Raw genomic sequence first — 9749 nt, forward strand, 5'->3', positions numbered from 1 at the left:
ATGTGCCCTGACTGGGAATTGAACCATAACCTCCTGATTCATAGTTCAACACTCAACCACTGAGACACACTAGCCTGGGAAAACCCTGACTTTTTGATATCTGTCTAACTTAGGACAAGTTATACTCCTGAAGACTCGATTTTTCATGTTTTATAGAAAGAGAAGTATGCCTGTCTTACAGGACGGGTGTAAGGATTATTAATAATGCATGCAAACCTGGTAGCATAAAGGCTGTGTTCAAAATATAGCTGTTATTATCACTATGCATTAGAATTACCTGTGGGATATTTTAAAAATTCAGACCCACATCCAGGAAATCATAGTGTCTAGGAATGTGGCTCATTACCAAGACTGCAGAGATTTACAGAAAGCAGGAGTCATTCCCATTCATATTAGATTAAGGACAGCTGGGTAAATGTTTTTGCTTTAGCCATATTCTTTCCGTGCCTCACTCTTGAAAATGCTTCACTTTGCCCCCACCAGCAATGCTGACAAAGACATACTTTATTTGGTAATGACAGTGTGTTAAGAACCTTCATAGGCTTGATTTTAGAAAATCTTCAAAAAATTCTAATAGGTCTTCACACCTGTGTTACAGGAAATTAGACTGAGAGTCAGTGAGAAAAAAAAAATTACTTCCCTAGGGTGATACAAGTAGCAAGCACAGAGGTGATATTTCAACTCTGATCTTTAAATTCCAGTGTCTAATTCTTTTTCAATACCTGGCTCAAATATCTCCACCTATTAACTTTTTTAAAAAAAATATATTGTTATTGATTTCAGAGGGAGAGGGAAGGGAGAAGGAGAGAGATAGAAACATCAATGATGAGATAGAATCATTGATCGGCAGCCTCCTGAACACCCCACACTGGGGACCAAGCTCACAACCCAGACATGTGGCCTTGATCAGAATCAAACTCAGGACACTTCAGTCTGCAGGCCAACGCTCTATCCAATGAGCCAAACAAGTTAGGACTCCACCATTTAACTTCTTTTACCAGATACATTTATGGTTTCTGCTTTAAGTTTTCCTGGCAAGTTTTGCCTATCTTTGTTTTGGCACTTTTCACGCTAATATATATATATATATTAGAGGCCTGGTGCACGAAATTTGTGCACTGGAGGGGGGGTGTCCCTCAGCCCAGCCTGCACCCTTTCCAATATGGGACCTCTCAGGGGATGTCCGACTGCCAGTTTAGGTCTGATCCCAGGGAGTCGGACATCCCTCTCACAATCAGGGACTGCTGGCTCCTAACCACTCAACTGCCTGCCTGCCTGATTGCCCCTAACCACTTCTGCCTACCAGCCTGATCACCCCCTAACCGCTCCCCTGCCGGCCTGATTGACACCTAACTGCTCCCCTGCCATCCTGATCTCCCCCAACTGCCCTCTCCTACAGGCCTGGTCCACCCCCAACTGCCCTCCCCTTCAGGCCATCTTGTGACATGAGGGTGTGAGGGTCAATTTGCATATTACTGCTTTATTATATAGGATTATTATATATTATATATTATTGTATGCTTGAAATTTACTTTTTTATTCAACCTGACAATCTCTCTCCTTTAACTGGAGAACTGAGAAGAAGTATATTTAATGTAATCATCAATATGTTTATTTTTAAACCTACTCTCTTGCTATTTATTTCCTATTTTTCTTTGTTCTTTTCTCTTTTTTCTGCCTTTATTTGCTAGGAATGATCAACCATTCCCTGGACCAGTGGTGGGGAGGGCTCTAGCCTATTCTTTGTAGGAGAAAGCTTGGTTTTATAGGAGGTACCAATCCCCTAGTAGCAGCGTGTTCATACCTGTCTGTCTGTGTCACCACAGGGGCCACGTCCGATCTATGGCCTTCATCAGCCTTTCTCCGCAGCACCCAATGAAAGCTTGTTTCTAGGGCATGCTGGCCATCTAACTGTCACAATCGCCTGTATTGGGGCCTTAAGAATTCATTACAGCAGTCATTGTTTTCTTCTTACCTGATTTTCTTGTGGCAACCTTTTCCCCTGTAATCTACCAAAGGTGAACCAATTCATTCCTGTGTCCCTCTGAGGGGCTCGTCACTGTAGGCTCAGTTCACCTAGTTGCCTGGCGATACCAGCTCTTTGATAGGCTCAGGATAAGCGATGCTTGTTCAGATTACCTAGGTTAATCTCACTGTAACAGTGAGAGCAAAATTATTTGAAGCTTGTGGAAGATATTCCCAGAAGCACCTTTTGAGTAGCCCTTAAATAACATAGAAAAAATAATTCATATTCTCAAGAAAATACTGGCAAAATGTCAAAGTAAGGATTTGGCAGAGAAGAAAATATTTATTTCTATGATATATCTAGATACGTTAACAGATCACTCATACATTTATCTTTCCATTCAATCCAAACCATTCATAAATTACCCAGTAAATGCTCCTTTTGTAGTTTCTAGGAATAAGAGATGCATGATAGCCCACTTACTTACATATCTGGTCTTATTTTTATTTCCATTTAGGTAAAAATACTATATTTTTGTGCAATTCATAGATGAAAAAAGATACTCAAAAAGTGATATTTTCTCATCAATCTCAATAAGCAGGTTTTAGCTACTTTGGAAACACATTTTGCATTCCTTCACCTAAAACATACAACAAGAAATACCTGTAACATATATAAACCCAAGAAAGGATGATAGCCAAGTTTTTTTGTTTGTTTTATTTCTGTTTTTTTTTTTAAATATATTTTTATTGATTTCAGAAAGGAAGGGAGAGGGAGAGACAGAAACATCAATGATGAGAGAAAATCATTGATCGGCTGCCTCCTGCACGCCCCCTACTGGGGTTGGAGTTTGCAACCTGGGCATGTGCCCTGACTGGGAATTGAACTGTGACCTCCTGGTTCATAGGTTGATGCTCAACCACTGGGCCACACTGGCCTGGCGATGATAGCCATGTTTTTATCCTCATTCAAATTAATCCTTCCCATAAGTCTACATTCATAATTGATGGGACTTTAGAAATTTATAGGAAAATGAAATTTTCAGTGTTCACTAGGTCACAAATGACCAACCATTTTTATTAGAATTTCCACAGCTTAATGTGAAAACCTCTATGTATCCAGAAATACCAAAACCATAACCTGCAAAGCAATTTGAGAGGCCCTAGGCACCACCACACATATTTCCTCCCATCACCCAACCGTACTTTTAGACTCAGGAGATATGCTCTACTCTGAGCAAGGCCTCAGAACGTATGGATTGTACTATCAGATTTATTCTTGTGGATTTCTACCTTTGAAGATGCTTTCGGAAATAAAGGTAAACTCAGCCAGGATGATGTGCTAAACTGATACATATGAGGTGTGTGTGTTTGCACACTAAGATACTCGATGAGAAGTTATTCCATTAGGAGAACAAAGATAAGGGAGGAATGAGAAAGGGACATTTGACAGAGAAAATATATTAAACCAGGTCAGGGATTCTCACAGGAGGCTCTATTGACATATTTGATTGAGTAATGATTTCTTTTGTGTAACTTTTCTGTGCATTTTGGGAGGTTTAACAGCATTTGAAACCACTACGCACTAATCGCCAGTGACCTCCCAGGTATGACAACCAGAACTGTCACTAGCCATTGCCCATGTCCCCTCGGTGGAAGGAATCACTTCTGGCTGTGAATCACTCACTCAAGCAAAGACACCAATGAGGTACTTATTTGATGGCAGCAAATATATGCATATTTGCCTTTAAAATAAAAATAACACATAAATATTTTAAATAAAGTCTATAAAGAAGAGCACTTCCATTCTGGTGGCACTTTGCTTTTCTCTAATTATCAAATATGATCTACTAGTAAGTGACAGGTGACTTATAGCCTTTCAGATATCTAGACAAAACATAAAACAGGGAAAAGAGCAGTAATCGTGGTTTTATGACAGCATCTACACCAATCCAGCTATCTCGATCGATTTTAAGTGGCATTATTTGAACAGTTATAGGCCAGGGATGACAGTGTGTGTGTGTGTGTGTGTGTGTGTGTGTAAGTAACCAGCCCAGGAAAGACACATCAGTACTCTGATTCTACGCACTGTGACTAAATAATATGTCCATAGTGTCACTTGATTAGTTCCCTGATGTTGTTTCTCTGGCTGCTTATTAAAATTAATGGCTTTTCTGAAACTCCTGAAGCCAGACATAATGAGAATGATATTGAGCTTGGTTTCAAATCTCCGGTGACATGCATTCAATCAGGGCTTCCTCTAGGCTTGAGCCCAAATTGTCTTAAAGAATTAATCAATTTAAAAAATAAATAGAGGCACTATCTACTACCACATGATCATTATGGATGGAACAGGCCAGAAAGGTTCAGATATTGCCAAGGAAAACACTGTGCCATGCAGCTCCCAAACATAAAGAGCTGCATGTCATTGCTTCCTGGGGGACAGCAAGAGGAAAGCTGGGTAAACTGAAAACCAGTGACATTTCCGGCGCCCATTAGAGAATTCAGGTTGCAGGGCACACTGGCACCCTGTAATCTGGAGCGATAATCAAATGCAGGGATCCCAGCAGACATCAATTTAACCAGAGCACAGTCTGCTGGAGGCATAGAGCCACAGACATATTGAAATGGTAATTTGATGATATGGACTAGTTTAAGGGTGAGAAAACTCTGGGGGCATGCAGTCTTAGGAAAGCCTCTGTACTATTATAGGTTTCTACTATATATATTTATTGATTTCAGGGAGGAAGAGAGAGGGAGAGAGAGATAGAAACACCAGTGATGAGAGAGAATCATTGTCAGCTGCCTCCTGCACGCCCCACACCGGGGATCGAGCCGTAACCCGGGCATGTGCCCTGACTGGAAATCAAATCATGACCTCCTGGTTCATAGGTCAATGCTCAACCCCTGAGCCACACCAGTTGGGCTATTACAGGTTTTATTTCTAGGACTCCATCAGGGACCCATCGCAAAGGATAAGAAAAAGTCACCTATGTCTTCGGCTGGGGATGGAACAGGAAGAAGCAACCATGTGAAATATGCCTTGTATGTCCTCCTAAAATACACTTGCTCTACAGAGAACAGAGCTCTGCCAGAGCCTGACCTTCCACAGGTTCAAAGGCAGTTATCCAAACTGACCCCTGTAGGAGTCCTGCCACCTAATGGAGGAGGAAAAAGCACGTTGAAACATCATGAAAGTCATAGCCTAGGAACATGGGCCATGATGATTTGTTTAATGTAATCTTGAAGAATCTGTTTTATTTATTTACTTTTAGTTGAATTTATGGGGTGACATCATAAAATTATACAGACTTCAGGTATTTAATTCTACAATATGTCATCTCTATGTTGTATTGTCTATTTACCTCCCCAAGTCAAATAAACACTTCACCAGAAAAGATATATGAATGGCAACCAAGATATGGAAAAATGCTCAAATCCATTAGTTTTAAAGGAATCAATTAAAGACCAAACCAAGACACTCAAAATATCAAAGAATAAAAATGACAAGTGCTAATGAGTATATAGAGCAACTGGGACTTTTATACATCGCGGCTGTGGATGCAAAATGTTACAGCCACTTTGGAGAATGTTTGCAGCTTCTCATAAACCCCAAAATACTGGCCATTAAACCCAACAAGTCCACTCCCAGCCAATGAAAACACAGGCTCTCGCAAGGACTCTCAGGTGAAAATTCATAGGGTGTTTTAACCTCAGTCCCCACACTCAAAACATGCTAATGGTCCTTCACTTGGTGAATGGTCACATTTTGACATATTCATTTAGTGGACTGCTATTCCACAATAAGAGTAAAATAAACACTGAAGCATGCAAGAACATGGAAGAATTCCAATATGTGAAGGGGGGGAAGCAGACACAAAGGCTTTATATTATATGATTTCATTTATATGATATTCTCAAAATGACACAATTATGCTGATAAAAACAGGTCATTGCTGGCTATGGGCTCTGACTGGAGAGAAGGGTACCAGGGGATTTGCTGACATGATGGAAATGACCTATATCTTAAGTGTAGTGCTCACTCTTCTGTATATAATTGTCAAAAGTATGAATCATTCTCTTAAAAGGTTCAATTTTACTGAGTGTAAATAATGACTTAAAAAAACATGAATAATTTGCTTTACTAGTACAAGAGATAATTTTTTTTTCTATCTGCTTGCTATCTCTTATCTCTGACCTTTCTGGATGAAATATAATTACTGAGTTATGTGTGGGAGAATTTATACTTTTATACTTCTGTATAGCTTGAATATTTAAAAATATGTACATATTACTTTTGACATTAAGAAGAAATGTATTTATAAAAGATACTTTTTATTTTAAACCCTATATTTCTTCCTCTCTTTTACCCCCCCCAGAGACAAACGTGAGCGAGAGAGAGAGAGAGAGAGAGAGAGAGAGAGAGAGATTTGTTGTTCCACTTATTTATGCATTTATTGATTCTTGTATGTTCCTTGACTGGGATTGAACCTGCAACATTGGTGTATTGAGATGATGCTCTAACCAACTGAGGCAAACATCCAGGGCCACACTCTATACTGTTTTTTGTTTGTTTTAATATATTTTTATTGATTTCAGAGAGGAAGGGAGAGGGAGAGAGGGAGGGAGGGAGGGAGGGAGGGAGGGAGAGAGAGAGAGAGAGAGAGAGAGAGAGAGAGAGAGAGAGAGAGAAAGAGAGAAACATCCATGATGAGAGAGAATCATGGATCGGCTGCCTCCTGCAAGTCCCCCACTGGGGATCAAGCCCACAACCCGGGCATGTGCCCTTAACCGGAATTGAACCTGGGACCTTTCAGTTCGCAGGCCAAGGCTCTATCCACTGAGCCAAACTGGCTAGGGCTCTATACTGTTTTTGATGACTGCTATTGATGTCACTTTTAAGGCGAAGGAACCTGTAGGTTTATTCTCCATCTAACCATTCTTTCATTAAGTTTAAAATATAATCATGCTCACCACAGCAGCACAGACAATAAATTGGAACAATTCAGAGATTAACATGCCCCCAAGCAAGGATGACGCTCAAATCTGTGCAGCATTCCATTAAAAAATAAATAAAAATAAAACATATCCATATTTAATTAACTTATGGGATTTCCTTTACTTGCAGAAAACTCCAATAAAATAACACTGAAAAGCTTTCGCTGCGCAATTTCTAAAATATGTTATCACAATATAATAAACAAAATTGGTTGAATCTGTGATATCATTCTTACAATATTCTTATCTATGCATTAATTTAAACTAAGTAAGGGCATTCTGTTAGCATAATTTTCACTATGTGACAGAAAAAGAAGGGCTAAGGTTTTTTTCATTTCAATTTGACTTAGATATAATATTGTAGGTACATAAATAATAGCTCTTAGCCATTTTTAAAGCCTAATGGTAATTTAACTGAAATAAAAGATAATTTATTTAATCTTTAATCACATACACTCAGATAAATGCTTTATTTGTTTGTTTTATTTGATATATATATATTTCACTTAATTTTACTTTCTCTTAGATTCTGAGAATTTATTCAATAAAACACAGAAAATGAGTTTTATCTCTGTTTTTCAACATTGAGACAAAATAGGCAATTCTTATGTATAAATTGAGGGATTATCTTCTGCTCCATATAGAACTGCAAAAATACTCCAGAAATATTTTAAACCATAGAGTTAATCATAAGTCATTACAGTGTAGTTCGGAGAGAAAAGTCACTTCCAGCTTTTGTCAAAGCAGGTAATGTTAACACGCTAACCCTCATTCTCATCCCCTAAACTGTTAACAATCTTATTTTGAAGTAAAAAAACAAAACAGGAACAAATACAATATTTGTATTTGCATGTGGCCCGTGGGCCGTAGTTTGAGGACCCCTGTTATAAACCATAGAGTTAATCATACGTCATTACAGTGTAGTTCGGAGAGAAAAGTCGCTTCCAGCTTTTGTCAAAGCAGGTAATGTTAACACGCTAACCCTCATTCTCATCCCCTAAACTGTTAACAATTATGCCTACTCCCCAGTTTGGTAAAAGGATGGCATGGCATGCATTGCTGAGGAGACCTTGCATGAGGCCTGGAATCTATTTTATTTAAAGCTGTAGGTGCTGATTCATACCTCATGGCAAACCGAGGAGAGTAGACGTGGAGGTTACTCCAATATTGTACATCAATTTTACCAGTAAGTATTATATATGCTATTCTAGGCTGGTTCCTACCAGTCCAGAAAAACAGAATATGAGTCATGGAGTCCAGATCTTGTTTTACATCATAATCCAGGCCACCCTTGTGAGGACCCTCTGCAGTGTGGTGGCACCATGCCTGATGGACAAAATAATCAAGCTGGTGTTCTTAATATCACTCATGGACAGAGCACTGGTGTTAAAAGGATGCCCTGGCCCTAACTGGTTTGGCTCAATGGATAGAGTGTCAGCCTGCGGACTCAAGGGTCCCAGGTTCGATTCCGGTCAAGGGCATGTACCTTGGTTGCTGGCACATCCCCAGTAGGGGGTGTGCAGGAGGCAGTTGATTAATGTTTATCTCTCATCAATGTTTCTAACTCTCTATCCCTCTCCCTTCCTCTCTGTAAAAAATAAATAAAATATATTTTAAAAAATAAAAATAAAAGGATGCCCTGTTTCTCCGTCTGGTGCTAATCCTGGACAGTTTGAAAATGAAGTGTAGAGAGGGTCCTAAATTGCCAATGGGCAGGCTTGCCACTCAAAACACTGAGGCATTTTCAATGATCCCAACCCTTAGCCCCCTGCCCCATCCAGTCCCCGAGGGGCTGCTGCTTCCTATTTATCTCCAGCTGATGCCTCAACCCAGAGGTCCGTGTACGAGCCAGGCCATTGGGCAGTGGGGCTGGATTGGTTTCTACTGCTCCTTGCCAGTCCCCATGCTGGCTGAGAAGGCCTTACTCCCAGGCGGCATAATCTGGTTCAGCGGAGGCTGCAGTCCACCTTACCCTGCCCTCGGCCACATGTGTGTGTGTGTGTGGGGGGGGGGGCAGGGACTGAGCTGCAGGCTACTGAATATGCTACGGGGTATTACCTGGGATTGCCATCTCACAGGTGATCCAACCAGGTAGATGCTCATAATGGAGTTTCCTGAGCTACTGCAGCCACCATACCTGTGAGTGCAGGACAGCTAAGCCCTGTCCTTCCTTACAAAACTCCCAAAGACTGTACAGTCTGGCTCCAATGCCTATGCCAGGCCTTGCAGGTGCCAGAGCTAATCAGGGACGTTTGTGGCAATGGAGCCTCTGGTCCCCGAAGGCAGTTTACTCTGATCATCCCAAAGCCAGGTTCTGTAAACTTTATCACTGGGCTACTTGACAGGGTGAGGGACTATATCTCAGTTTGGGCAGAGAACGTTGTAAGTCATTATTAACTGTTTGTGGATGACATTAGAAATGTGTGTTACATGTACAATGTTTTGCCTCCGGTTTAGAATGAAAAATAATAAAATGACTTCTGTGGCTTGCATATTTGAAGCCTGAAGGAACTGTTATTTAATGGCAGTTCCGAAAATCAAGAGCTAGTCACCAATATCATGGTCTGTATTTCTACAAGGGAAATCTGACTTCATCTATCCACTCCCTTAAAGAGTCAGGTGACATATGTAATACCCTTTGTAATACTTTAAGCATTAAAAAAATTTTTAAAAAAAGAGTCAGGTGAGTTCAGCAGTCATAAAAATAACTAACCTCCCAGGTAACAGATGGTGCTGTATCCCTTACAATGAACTTGGTGTCAATTTAGAACCTCAGCACACCTGCC

The sequence above is a fragment of the Myotis lucifugus genome, unplaced genomic scaffold, assembly GCF_000147115.1.
Source record: "Myotis lucifugus unplaced genomic scaffold, Myoluc2.0 scaffold_165, whole genome shotgun sequence".
NCBI classification, from domain to species: domain Eukaryota; kingdom Metazoa; phylum Chordata; class Mammalia; order Chiroptera; family Vespertilionidae; genus Myotis; species Myotis lucifugus.